Below are 15,448 nucleotides of genomic sequence, written 5' to 3' on the forward strand. Positions count from 1 at the left end.
AATAATGTTAACTTGCAGGTAGCTAAAAAGTTAAAGGCAGCCAAAATCCTTCTTGTTTTCTGAGAGTTATGAGCAATCGTCTACTGGCAGTTAGTTTTAAGATCATTAAATGAGCCTCATTTGCAATATATTTGCAGAAGATTACAGCCCATCTAAATTGACCCTGAAGGAAGACTTATTTCATTAATGGGCTGTCCTGAGCTAATGTATAAAACTGGAAAAATATATCTATTAAATTCTTAATGTATAAATGATGTTTCTGACTTTCTTCCTAATTACAAAGCAAAATGAGCCTGAAGTATACTTCTTCCAAGGAAAAATGGGCCGCTCGGTCCATCATTACTGGGGAATCTGGAGATGGAAACTTTTTTACAGGTAATTTAACAATTTGAAGGGAAAATATGTGCCCTCTGCATAATGATTCCATTAGAAAATTGTTATGAAATAGGCTCATCTATCAGGAAAATGTTCACATACAGAGAAATTCAATTGTTGCAAAATAATATTTACCCAGCAGTGGATTTGTGACATTTTACAAAGACAGAATGCCATCTAAATAGTTATCCCATAGTAATAATCACTGTCACTGGAAACATATGAATAAGACAAAAGAATAATATGTCACAGAATGACACATGCCACTCTGACTCCATGATTAATTGTGCAAGTATATTTATGTCTACTTCTATGTGCATGAATATTGTTCATACTAATCATTGTATCACTGCCAATGACAAAATAAACCACAAAACCCTAGAATAGCCCATATCCCATTGTTTCAGTTCAACATAAAAAATAATGGGGCAGATTTACAAAAATAGGTGCCAAATTGCACAAGTGCCTTTATACTTTGCAACCAATCATCTTTGCTTTTCCAACGGATTGGTTGCTATGTGCATTGTTCTTGTGCAATTTCAGTTTTGGAGATGAGATCCATTTTTTCAATAAAACTTTCTTGCTTAAATAAGAATCACCAACCAGGTTGTTAAAATACATCAGGGGCAGCCATATTGACTTCAACATCTGAACTTATGTTCCTTATTCCAATATGGGAAAGTTTTAAGCAGATCAAAAAATTAAATTGATGTTGATACAAACTGAGAATTGGACCTTGGCCATTCACCAGTAGGACATGTTTATGATTCTCGTTATTATGTCCAGAGCATTGAGCATGCAATTAACAAATGGGGAAGCAGAACCTGCAAATGCTGACGGGCTAAAGGGCCAGGTAGAACCCTCACACCATATGTTTGAGACACAGACTCTTCTTTCTTTTGGGAGGGGGCTTTTCATGTGGGGCCCTGTAACATCTACTTAAAGCACTGGTTATAGAAAAGGTAAATACACAAATATCAATGTTCATGGGGCCCATATGAATAAATGTATTGATAGAAAAAAGTAATTCCATTGACTTTGAACTAACATGCTAGTCCCGTCTCATTAGCATTCTATGATTTTCATTCCAAGTAGTCATGTATATTGTGGGTACTATGTAGATTAGGAACAGTATGGAAATGGGAGGCTGGTGTGTTTATATTATAAATAAGGTCTGAATTAGGTGATACATTGTAGTATACAAATGTATACAGGCATAAGACAAAGAACTGTCTGGAGAAGTTTCTAGCCCTAGGGCTGTTAAAAAGACAAACAATCCTTCCTATGGGAATGAGGAAATGGGGTTCTCTTTAAACAAAGGGATGCATTTTCTATATAAAGAGCAGTAAAATCATGGAATTTCATACTAAGGTGTCTAACCTGCCACACATGGGCTGTAGGGGTTGGCAGTATAGTGAGCCGCCATGCATCATGTAGGTAATTCTTGTATTCATTTTTGTAATTTTGTATATACATCAAATCGGAATGTAAGCTCCATAACAATACATACATATTATGTAAGCTAACAAAATGCATATTGCTTCTTTTTCATGAAGATATTGTATTATTTATCCTTTTGTGTAATTGGGTATTGTATTGGTTGATCGGGTGATTCTGTAACTGGAGTAGTCTGTTCTTGCTTGGTGGCAAAACCATAGGCCTTGCTTGAACCGGTCATTTTGTTTATACGTTTGTGTAAGAATACAGAACATTTTGCCCCTCTTCATTCAAAGGCATAGGGACACATGCACCTCCATTTTGTCCCAATCAATTTCCCTATTGCATCATGTGACTGAAAAATAAAGTCTTCACGAAAATCCATGCATATATTTGGAAAGTACATCTTGTTCTTTACTTTATAACCCCTATACAACAAATGAGCAAAAAGAATCTCTCTGTGGTATTAAGTCTTGCCACATATTGTGTGATATAACCTACTTAAAGGATTACAAAAATGGTTCAAATAAATTGAAGCTTTTGCTCTGTTAAATCAGGCCAACTAATGAACCTTATGACTACGAGCTGTGCCTTCAGGCTGCTGGCTTTCACCCTCATCATCTCACTGATATATTACAGCACAGTACAAGGTGGTATTGTCCTGGGCTCTATGCAGCTTTCATCCTTTTGATTTCTAAGTATCTCATCCCAGCCCCCATCCCCTGTGGTCAACTTGAAGCTTTAAAGACATGATTTGCAGAGTCAGACGTTCAACCCTGTCACTGCTGGGGGTCTCCATGATACATTACACATTTTTGCAAGGCACTCTAAGGTGCAAGAAAAAAAAGCAAGGAAAGGCAAGGAAAATATTGGCATTTTGGCTAATATATAAACACTCAGGCGAATAAGCAATTGGAATGGGTAGAAACATGGCAACTCTCATACTGGTATAGTGCATTATTACACTTATACTGTGTGTACTGTATATATTATTATTATTCTACATTATAGTATATTATAGACTATCAAAACAAAATGTGCCTTTCATTTGCTAATAAAGCAATACAGACACATCTGAAAGAACTGCGTACAGTTTTTGACCTTGTAAAAGTACCATGAGCTGTGTTCCCCTACTTCAGCCGCTGCTGTCATAAAATTGGTGGTGATTAATCTTTACAGGGCTAAATAACCTAATACCTGTTGTAGCAAAAATTTTAGACACGTTTGGGATGAATCATGACACCTGTCCATAAACCAACTGATGCCCAGACAGATTGTTCTGTCATAGTTCAGATGTATTTATAGTCCAGGCTTTCCCATTTTTGACCATTTTGGGGTCAACCAGCGCAACTCTAAATCAGGCCATAGATACCCCAATTTGGTTAGACAAATGTGGCTGATTTCTCCATAATATTCATCCAGGTAGGTATGTCCTTCCAGGGATCAGTTTCAGCAGATCATTCTATATACTATTGAATGGAATAATATCTACTATCTACTATACTATTCAGGCTGTAAATGTATTTTCTGATGCAGCTGGCAGGAGCCCAGGGCATCAGCACGCAACAGAGGTATGATTATTTCTATTAGATATAAGTGACTGGGCCATTGGCCTAAATAAACAAAACAATAGTATTTTAGCACTTCGCTGATTGGTTGATACAATGAAAGAAAGCCTGGATGTAACCACCTTTCCTTCTTTAAATCCCAAACGTAGATTGTGATAAAAGTGCATTATAAGATAAACCAAGGGCCTAGTAAAGAAAGGATAAAGGCTGGTTTCACCCTTGCTAGAGCCCATCAGATTCTGATCAACATATAAAGCCAAGGACATGTCTAAATGCAAACATCACTTTCCCCTAAGATAGTAGAAAACATAATAGAAAACGTAATTCTAACACATTTCTTTATTTACAATTGTAGAGCATTTTCATACACAGGGGCCATTTTCAGATACAGCAATTCATACTTGCATACTGTAATGTCCTAAAACGTTTGCACTAAGAAGATTTCCTGTGTGAATCCTTTAATATATTACATGACATTGTTTTGTATGCTGCAGTGGCTGTCAGTCTGTAAACTTCTTCTAAACACACAAAAGAACTTTTAACTAGAAAAACAATATATATATACTGTATGTGATTATGCACAGTAGGCACAATCACAACATGTATCTAAGGAATGAAGGCACTATGTTCTTTGTCCATGTTCCAGTATGTGCACCAGTGAATAGTCTTCTATAAATATTTGCTTGGGCACAAATCACAAGACATTGTGGCATTGTATTTCATACATAATCCCCATGATTTAAAAAACATAAACAACTATAACCAGAATTGGGGGGGAAAAACATTACATGGCTGAGAGTTTTTCATTTAAGCTCTATCCTAATTGAATGTTGGCAGATATTTTGTAACAAAATGTTAGGTGACTTGTTTTTGCTGTCCTTATTTAATGCTTTGATAAATCAGCCATTGTTAGTATTCTATAAATGGTAAAACTCTAATTACCTTTTTGCGCTCTGATTTATTTCCCTGCTCACTTTCTGTACATCTGCAGCCCAACAAATGGCTCTCTGAAGAGAAATATGTTATGATACATTGTCACTAAAATTAATCCTGATCAATTTTAAAGTTCACATTGTTATTTGATGGCTTTCTTGGGAATGGCAGCAAGTGAGATTGAATTGGTTTCTTTCCTCTCATTGGCTAATCGCTGCACTTCTAGAAGAGCCAGAACCCCCTAAATATCCCTCAAGTTAAGGCTAAAGATTTTATTCTTAGCCCAAAGACAAAGACAAAGTGCACAGAAAAGGGCTTATCAAGAATACCCTTACTACTACCCACATGCTCTATGCAAAACACACAAGGGGAATGTAATATGCTTTGTTAGCACAAAAAATTTCGTAAAGATGTTTGCAAATGTTAGCGATGTGTGCCATTTTTGACTGATTAAAGATCGACCTCCTTGCAAAGTTTGCGACTAAATTGCTTTGGCCAAAATTCGCAGTGTATGTAATAAAATTTTGCAATCGCAAACCGTTTTTCGAGACAAAATATTTAGCGAAACGACAGAGCAGGTGTTAAAGGTTTGCAATGTGCAATTAAGATTCACAAAAGACTAACAAAGAATATTACATTGCGACAGGTGAATTTATATTCACAAGGTTTTGCACTTTTTGAATTTTACTACATTTCCCCAACAAATATAATTCATGGCACTGATTAGAAACCATTTGGTAAATGCTCATTGGAGAACACAGTAAGGGGGCTATTTACTAAACTCCGAATGCAAAAATCACAATTTTTTTCTGAATTTATTAAACTCCGGGGGTGGAAAAGTCCAAATAAGAAAATCCGGCATCTCAGACTTGTTGAGGTTGCATACAGTATAAGTCAATAGGAGAAGTCTCAATGATTTTTTGATGTGCGCTGGGTTTCATGCAATACCCCGAAGTTTTCTGGCAAAAAACATAAAAATCTGAGTTTTCTGGTGAAAAATCCAAAAAACTGAGTTCACAAATAGAGAATTTAGCACGAATGCTTATGTGTGTGCCATCTGATTCTCTATTTGTGAATGGATAACGGAAACCAAGGATTGCAGCAAGGTTCCCAGATAGAGCACCACCAATAAATACACATGAATTCTGCAACACTATATCCAGTATATTAATTATAACATATCTTTAAAGAGAACATGGTTTACCTGGAATTGTTTAGGTATAAAAATAAGATCCAAGGGTAGTACAGTTAATCATATAAAGCTTTGCAAATACCATGCCCTTTTGATCAGCCTTCACATGGAATAATTCTAAATACCCCTACTGTCAAAAAAAGGTAGGGAAGCACTGAATCCAGGATTTGGTTCGGGATTCGGCCATGATTCGGCCTTTTTCAGCAGTATTAGGATTTGGCCGCAACCTTGTGCCTGGCCGAGCCGAATCTGAATCCTAATTTGCATATTAGGGACTGGGAGGGAAATCACTATCATTATTTTTTGTCACAAAACAAGGAAGTAAAAAATGTTTTCCCCTTTCCACCCATAATTTGCACATGCAAATTAGGATTTGGATTCAGTTCGGTATTCGGCCGAATCTTTAGTGAAGGATTCAGGGGTTCGGCCGAATCCAAAATAGTGCATCCGGTGCATCCCTAAAAATAGGAGAATTGGAGTTATGACTGACATCAAATTTTATTTTACTTTATGGGGCAGAATAACCAAGGGTCAAATTGAAAATTCAAATTTTCAAATTTTTTTTATGGACTGTCAATTTCAACTAGGAAGTTATCCAAACTTGGTTTGAGTTTTTTAGAAAAATTGAATTTGATTTTCGTGATTTATCATACTCTGGCCCTTTAAGAATTCGAAATTTGACTATTCGCCACCTAAAACCTGCCAAATTACTGTTCAAGTCAATGGGAGAGGTGCAGGGATCAATTTGGAGATGTTTGCAGCTTTCCTGACATTCGAGTTTATTTTGAAGAATAAACTCGAATTGAGTTTGATCAAATTTGTCCAAGTATAAAAAATTTGATTTTATTAATACATTTCGACTAGTTGGATTTCAAATTTATGGGAGTTTATGGGAGAAAAAACTCACATGAATTCAAAATTGGACCCTTGAGCAATGTGCCTTTAAGTGTATGGAATACTTGTCAGTTTGATTATCTGATTGGATTCTTGCTGTAACTGTCAGTTTTTTAAGTGTGCAGTGGGGTAGACTTGCAAACAACAGAAAGAAAAAACACAATGGTCTATGATTTCATATTCTAACTAATAGTAGACTGTTTAAACTAAGTGCAGACTGGTTGCTACTGACAACTGCACTTTAGCACCTATGTTCGTAAATCAGCACAAGAATCATCTTGGGCTCATTGGTCCTCAGATCCAAAATAGCAATAAATATCACTAAGAAGTTTTTACTTATCACAATGACTATAGCAGACTTTGTTGCATCTATGATACAAAACTTGCATCCTTCCCTTATTACTGTACTATTGCCCATATACCACTGGATGTTATTGCTGCATATTGTTTTCCTTCTCTTTTTATTACATATTGCTCAATAATGACTGTACAAATGTTTTCTGTTGCTAAAATTCAATAGTTATGCTTGTTATAATAGTACATACTGATAAAATACCTTGTGATAAATAAATCACAGTAACCAATATGATATCTGTTTTCCTTCTCAGTTTTGCACAACATCAATTGGTTATTAGTTGCTGATGGTTACTGCACTGGTGCAGTTTTTATTTTATTTAATGAAACTAGAGAAAACTAAAGACAGGGCTATCACGCACACTGTGGTCAGTTTCATCAGGAACCAATTAAGCTACCTGTATGTTTTAGAAAAGTAGAATGAAACACAAACAGACACAGGAAAAACATAAAAACTCCATAATAAAAAAGGTGCTCTTGCTAAAATCAAATTTAGAACCCCAGAGCCGCAAAGCTAACCATTGGACCACCAAGCTGCCCATGTTTGGGATATATATATATATATATATATATATATATATATATATATATATATATATATATATATATATATATATATATATATATATAAAACAGAGACTAATGCATAATATATATATATATATATATCCACGAGGTAGCCAGTAGAGATGTCGCGAACTGTTCGCCGGCGAACTTGTTCGCGCGAACATCGGGTGTTCGCGCTCGCCGGAAGTTCGCGAACGTCGCGCGACGTTCGCCATTTTGGGTTCGCCATTGTTGGCGCTTTTTTTTGCCCTCTCACCCCAGACCAGCAGGTACATGGCAGCCAATCAGGAAGCTCTCCCCTGGACCACTCCCCTTCCCTATAAAAACCGAAGCCCTGCAGCGTTTTTTCACTCTGCCTGTGTGTGCTGAAGAGATAGTGTAGGGAGAGAGCTGCTGCCTGTTAGTGATTTCAGGGACAGTTGAAAGTTTGCTGGCTAGTAATCGTTTTGATACTGCTCTGTTATTGGAGGGACAGAAGTCTGCAGGGGTTTGAGGGACATTTAAGCTTAGGTAGCTTTGCTGGCTAGTAATCTACCTTCTACTGCAGTGCTCTGTATGTAGCTGCAGTGGGCAGCTGTCCTGCTTCTGATCTCATCTGCTGACTGCTGCAATAACAGTAGTCCTTGTAAGGACTGCTTTTATTTATTTTTTTGTTGTTTTACTACTACTACTACTACTACTATAAGAGCCCAGTGCTATTAGTCTAGCAGTGTTGGGGAGTGGGACTGGTGTGCTAATCTGCTGCTCCTAGTAGTTCAGCAGCACCAACTTTAATTTTTTTTTTTTAATATTCATTTTTTTTTTATTTTACTTTTTTTATTTTACTACCGCTGTAGTAGTGTATAAGTTGACCTTTTAGGCATTATTTGCCCTGTAGGCATTATTTGCACACTGTTTTCTTCAACCCGCCATCTAGCTGTGTGACCTTGTTCACATTCTGTCTAAATATCCATAATATTACCGTCTCCAGAAAAAACACCGGAGTGACTTTTTTCAAGCAGCCATAATATATTTTACGTAATCCGTATCCACCGCTGTAGTAGTGTATACGTTGACCTTGTAGGCATTATTTGCACACTGTTTTCTTCAACCCGCCATCTAGCTGTGTGACCTTGTTCACATTCTGTCTAAATATCCATAATATTACCGTCTCCAGAAAAAACACCGGAGTGACTTTTTTCAAGCAGCCATAATATATTTTACGTAATCCGTATCCACCGCTGTAGTAGTGTATACGTTGACCTTGTAGGCATTATTTGCACACTGTTTTCTTCAACCCGCCATCTAGCTGTGTGACCTTGTTCACATTCTGTCTAAATATCCATAATATTACCGTCTCCAGAAAAAACACCGGAGTGACTTTTTTCAAGCAGCCATAATATATTTTACGTAATCCGTATCCACCGCTGTAGTAGTGTATACGTTGACCTTGTAGGCATTGTTTGCCCAGTTTTTTTGGCCGCAGCCACTGAAGCACAGAGGCCAGAAAAAATATGCCATATAAATGCTGAAAATAGTAATTTTTTGCCATACGTTGACTCAACGTATATGGCAAAAAATGACTATTTTCAGCATTTATATGGCATATTTTTTCTGGCAACTGTGCTTCAGTGGCTGCGACCAAAAAAATGCATATTTTCTGCATTTATATGGCATCATTTTTCTGGCCTCTGTGCTTCAGTGGCTGCAACCAAAAAAATTTATATTTTCAGCATTTATATGGCATAATTTTTCTGGCAACTGTGCTTCAGTGGCTGCGACCAAAAAAATGCATATTTTCTGCATTTATATGGCATAATTTTTCTGGCCTCTGTGCTTCAGTGGCTGCAACCAAAAAAATTTATATTTTCAGCATTTATATGGCATAATTTTTCTGGCAACTGTGCTTCAGTGGCTGCGTCCAAAAAAACTGGGCAAACAATGTCTACAAGGTCAACGTATGGCGAAAAATGACTATTTTCAGCATTTATATGGCATATTTTTTCTGGCAACTGTGCTTCAGTGGCTGCGTCCAAAAAAAACTGGGCAAACAATGCCTACAAGGTCAACGTATGGCAGTTGTTTAAAGAGAACAGTAGATTACTAGCCAGCAAAGCTACCTAAGCTAAAATGTCCCTCAAATCCCTGCAGACTTCTGTCCCTCCAATACAGAGCAGTATCAAGCAGATTACTAGCCAGCAAGCTTACTATCATCTGTCCCTGAAATCACTAACAGCTCTCCCCCTACACTATCTCTTCCAAGCACACACAGGCAGATTTTTCAGATACATTTTTGCCCTTGATCCCCCTCTGGCATGCCACTGTCCAGGTCGTTGCACCCTTTAAACAACTTTAAAATCATTTTTCTGGCCAGAAATGTCTTTTCTAGATGTTAAAGTTCGCCTTCCCATTGAAGTCTATGGGGTTCGCGAACCGTTCGCGAACCGCTCGCATTTTTGCGCAAGTTCGCGAATATGTTCGCGAACTTTTTTTCCGACGTTCGCTACATCCCTAGTAGCCAGCACTCTCGAAAATCGATTGCCTGGGTGCAGTATCAAAAATATTAATTTATGTTCGGCAAAGAGGATCTGCACTCTCAGGTCTTATTATTATTATTATTATTGTTACATAAAACGTCAGTCTTCTATGTAACAGCTGTTTATATTTTTATTTAAGACCTGAGAGTGCAGATCCTCTTTGCCGAACATGAATATATATATATATATATATATATATATATATGAAGGACTTCCCTCACCCGGCAAGCGTTTTAATATTCAACATAGACTCTCGTGTACCACGTCATTTGTGGTATATATTGTATCCTGCCCATGTGGCCTGTATTACGTGGGGAAAGCCACCACTCCGCTGTGTGACAGGATCGCAAACCATAGATCCGCAATCAGTAAGGCTATTAAAGAAAACCTCTGCTAAACAGCCTGTAGCAAGGCACTTTCTACAAATGGGACATGGTTTGCCTACTTTCCGGTGCATGGCAATAGACTTTCAACCGCCATTGCCCCGTGGTGGCAACAGAGACTTGGCCCTCCTCAGAAGAGAAGCAAGATGGATTCATCGGTTGGACACTGTCACCCCTCGCGGGCTTAATGAAACATTACCCTTGGGCTGCTTCATTTCAGCAACCTATGGACCATTACTATTTTTTGTAAAAAAATAAATTATTTCTCATTTTTTATTATTTTTTGAAAAAATAGTATGTATTTTTTTTCCTTCAGTTATCCAGTTCTAAAACTTAGTTTTTGTATTTTTCCATTTTTCTCTCTTTTTGTTGTTGTTCAACCCCCTTATTGATACATAAGTGCATCCAGGGTCCTATAATAGTAAACTGCAGCCTTCTCCATACATGAATATAGAACATAACCATGTCATATATATGATGGTTGCTCCGGAAACTTCTGATAGCTACGAGACCGGCGTACAACAGCTCTAGTGCGCTGAGGTGCACGCCCACCTCTCGGCTGTCCTGTGATTGGATAATAGTGACAATATCGCGACTTTGATTGGATGGCGTCTCTGACCCAAAGAAGTAGCAATATTCTGGCACGGAGGCAACCTCCTTTTCTTTGATACTTTCTTTCTAAAGCCCTTATCTATTTCCTTTATTCTAGTTGCTACACTTAACAACACTTTTGATGTTCTGTATGATGCACTCACCTCCCACACAATCCTATGCTGTTTCTTACACTTTCCTACACCAAATGGTGGTTGCTTAGCAACAGGTTTCGGTGCTAATAAACGGCCAGTGGGTTTAAATTCTGGGATGGTAGTGGGCTTCTGGTTGCTTGTCTGTAATTTCCTGACGAAAATCCCTTTGGGGGATCGAAACATTGAGTGGAATAAACACAGCTTGCTTGCAATTGAAATAATCAAATATAAAGCGAGTGTCGCTCTTTGTGCAAATATATATATATATATATATATATATATATATATACGTATATATATATACTCTTTCCAATGATTATCCGCACTCGAAGGCTGTTACTAATGGCGGGGTGCAAATGTCCAAATGTGGACCGAAACGTCGGTTTGATACCATGACAATAAAAAGTATTACATTTTAAAAGGGAGTGCTGGTCTACTGATAATATATATATATATATATATATATATATATATAAATATATACATATATATTATGCATTAATTCAGACTTCTTGTCACATTAAAAGAGATTATGTATTTTAGGACCATTCCTTGATATCAATCTTTTAAATTATTTTTCAAACATGTATCATTATGTTTTGCAGCAAGTAAGAGTTGTGCATAGACTGAATATTTGCAGTGTCTATTTCTAGTGATGGGCGAATCTGTCCCGTTTCGTCAAAAAATTAGCGAAACGGTGGAAAATTCATGTTCAATGGGCATCAAAACAATTTTGACGCGAGCGGCAATTTTTATATGTGCGCCTCTTTTATCCAAATGCATTAAAGTCAATGGGCGTCTGAATAATTTGTACGCGTGACAATTTTTATGCACAGCAGTTTCGCATGGGCGGCAAATTCGCTGCAATTTCGCTGCAAATCCATGCCTGGCAGATAAATTTGCCCATCACTATATTTCATGCCAGGTTCTTTTTTTCTCCCAACAAAATATAAATCTTTGTTTGTATTTCACTGTAGCATGCAATAACAAAAGGCATTCATTACCAGGAACTCCAATGGAAGCTAAGTGACACAATAAATCCCATTACAACCACTGTCATGTTTTTTGGTCCTCGGTTCATACAGTAAAATAGTTTGGTATTATTATTAATGTCAAACAAACATTTATTTCAGGTGCAGAGCCTAAGGATATTTTAGTGAAAACAGTGACTTTGCTGTTCTGATGCTCACTAAGTGGGTGGGAAAAGGGTATTGTGACCCTTTTACCCTTCCCACCAGTCTCCCTAACAGCTTTGGCCTTTGGGTCATCTCAATTTCCCATCCACTGAGTGTCCATTACTGAGCTGTAGTGTGATAAATGCTTTTTGGAAGAAGCTGCATTGCCAGCAGCCAGCACTAGGGAGTAAAGATGTCCTGTGCTAAGGGAACTTCGGCATGGGAGAACTGATAGACAGGACTGTCTGCACATCATTTTGCTTTTATTGAGATACGGCTCTCATCACAAAGAGAGAGAGAGAGAGAGAGAGAGAGAGAGAGAGAGAGAGAGAGAGAGAGAGAGAGAGAGAGAGAGAGAGAGAGAGAGAGAGAGAGAAAAGAAAGGATGGAAAAGAGACTAAAGATATGAAGCTCAAAGGTTAATATTAATATGTTTAATAGTTCAATTTTACAAAATTGCATTTTAACCTTTTATAGGTGAAATGCAAAAAATATGTATCTTGCATATTAAATGAGATGCGTGTTCCTAGAATAGAATAAATTCAATTTATTTCTACATATTTTTTTCAACAGGTATTTTGATATGCTAATGTGGCCAGACACAGTGGTTCAGGGTATCTTTAATAAATGGGCATTAGAAGGGGGGGGACACAACCAGCCCTATCATCTTGAAGCATCACCCTGAAATGGCAGGCCGCTTATTTTAATCTGTCGGAAAAGCTCATCTACAAGTTTTGTAACAATAAAACTTTCTTTCCTGCCAAGTGTTTTTTTTATGTGACTAAACCCAATTAGGGGCTTTTGTAAATATGCTAGTGTATGCTATGATTGTGCAGAATAGGGTTTTTTTTTCAAAATAACTTGAATTTGAAACTTTAATAAAAATCACTCTCCCCGTCGGCAAAAAAAATGTAGAAATCACTACATATATAAAATTTATTTAAATTGCAAAAGTGCAAAGAGAAGGTTTTCGTTGGCAAATATTTTCATTTGATTTTTCAAATTTTTTATTTATTTATTTATTATTTATTTGCTAATGATGTATGCCATTATTGTCATCATTTCTATTCACAGGCAACATTATTTTCCTATTAACTCATAACAAATCTTCCCCTTCATAACTCACTAAATGACTGCTGGCATGGGGCAAATGTATGGGTTTTCAGAACCTTTGCATCTGCCATATTTTCCTTTGACTTCCATTGTATGGTCATACCAACCTGGGGCAGCACTTCACCTCTCACAGAAGGTTTGCCAACTATAATATCTATCCACTCTAAACAGGGAAATTATTGAAGGTATAATACATTTTTGTCATATTAGGTCTTCCAGTTTTTTCTAACTGGTTTAGGTATTTGTTTAATTCTTTGACTGCAGTGTGTATAATCTAGCTTGCTAAATGAGTTCATGGATTTTTGAACCGCAATTACATTAATGTTCTTCTTTTCATGTCGGGGTAGGAAAAAGGATGTATTTTGAGTTGTGTGGCAGCTTATACCTCCCCTGAGTTGCCAAACATTCATTTGGAATAATGGTTTTATAAAATGGATGGCCCATTGACCTCAGTGTGTTTAGCTGGAGGCAAAATCCCATTTGTTCTATGATTTTACTTTAGTGCTATGACAGCAGTAGTGTGAAACAAACAGAGGAAGTGGATTATTGTCAGCATAAGTAAGAGAGAAATGTAATTTTGATTTCTTGCTGTATAGCAGCCTTTAATTGGCTAAAAGTGACTCGGACACTTAAATAACAGTTTAGGCGCCTTTTAATACATGATACTGTTTACACTGAAAGAAATGTATGGATGGGAGTCACCTGATCTGAAGTTGTGTGGACAGGTTATTTTAAGAGGTCCCTTTTATTGTAATAATAAATATTGGTTAGATATGAGGACTGGAGTTCAGTAAAATAGCATGCATTCATATTTTGACTTCCTACATTAGTGTAATGTTCTTTGTAATGCTGTTCACATTCTACATCTTAATTCCTTCAACTGATAACTGTAAACATCACATTTGATGGCCCTAACTTACTAATATAGATGTTGCCTGATTGTACCAGTGTATACGTCAATAGCTGTCAGACACTTGCATACCTCCCAAATGTCCCGTTTTCAGTGGTACAGTCCTGCTTTTGACAGCTCAACCCACAGTCCCGCATTTTTACTGGAATGTCCCAACTTTCTCTGCACTGAACAGCCAGAAGAAGATATAAAGTTTCTAAATTAATTGGCTTTTGGCAGAGAGCCCAGGACAGCCACCATGGGCAACTAAGATACTTCTGTAACAATTTTGAGCAAATAAGTAATTGTAACAATTTAGATAAACAGGTCTCTTGGGAGAAGTAAGACTTACTGCTTAAATGGCAATTCACCTTCATTAGCAAAACTGCCATAACTGGAAAAAACCCCACAGAAATATGTTCAAACTTTCATAACCTGCCAAATTTTGTAAAATGAACATGGTAATTAGGGGGTGTGGCCACAAAAATGCGCAGCAGCTTTTTTTGCCCCTCTTTTTATTTCCAAAATGTTGGGGTATGAGGTATGCACTTGTATTCATTGGTGAGACTTTTTTAAACTGGTGTTAATTTTCTTATTGCTTGCTACGGATTACTGCCCTGGTATAAAGTCGAATCTGTGTTAGTAAATGTGGACCATTACTGTAAAAAGACTCCTATACCCATGTTTGCCATTGATTCCTTGCCAATTAATGTGAGTTGGGAGTCACAACACTGTAATAGTTAGAATATATTATTGTCAGTGCTCGGGAAAAGTTAGTTGAGGTTTCTTCAATTCTAATCTTAAATTTATACTAGAGTTTCTTAGCAGAATGACTTTCTCTACTTGTTGATAGGATTATTTGAGGAAAAAATATATTTTATGGGCAATATTTATTTAAATAGTTTTAAATATTTTAATTAGTGTCATATTTAGAAGGCCACATACAGTCCTCAATTTATAGAGCCCTGATATACAAAAATCCATATGTAAGCATATTAAGCAGTAACCATAATTATGAAGTGGCAACACAGAGTTAAAAACATCCCTTGAATTTAAATGTCATGTTATTGCCACTTCAATACATCTCGGCTTAAAATTCACTTTATTTAGTGTTCTATATAAAAATCCCCCACTGGAGCCTTATGAATCAGTGTTCAGCTGAGTGAACAGGCAGAATATTTCTGCTATCTTTGCTAACTGACAAAATCAACATAAGCCTGTTTAAAAGAATTTAATTTCACCCGTTGCTATATATTTCCTTTTGAACTCTTTGGGAGCTACATAAAATGTGACATGAAATAGTAAA

Source organism: Xenopus laevis, chromosome 4L (genome assembly GCF_017654675.1).
Source record: "Xenopus laevis strain J_2021 chromosome 4L, Xenopus_laevis_v10.1, whole genome shotgun sequence".
NCBI lineage: Eukaryota > Metazoa > Chordata > Amphibia > Anura > Pipidae > Xenopus > Xenopus laevis.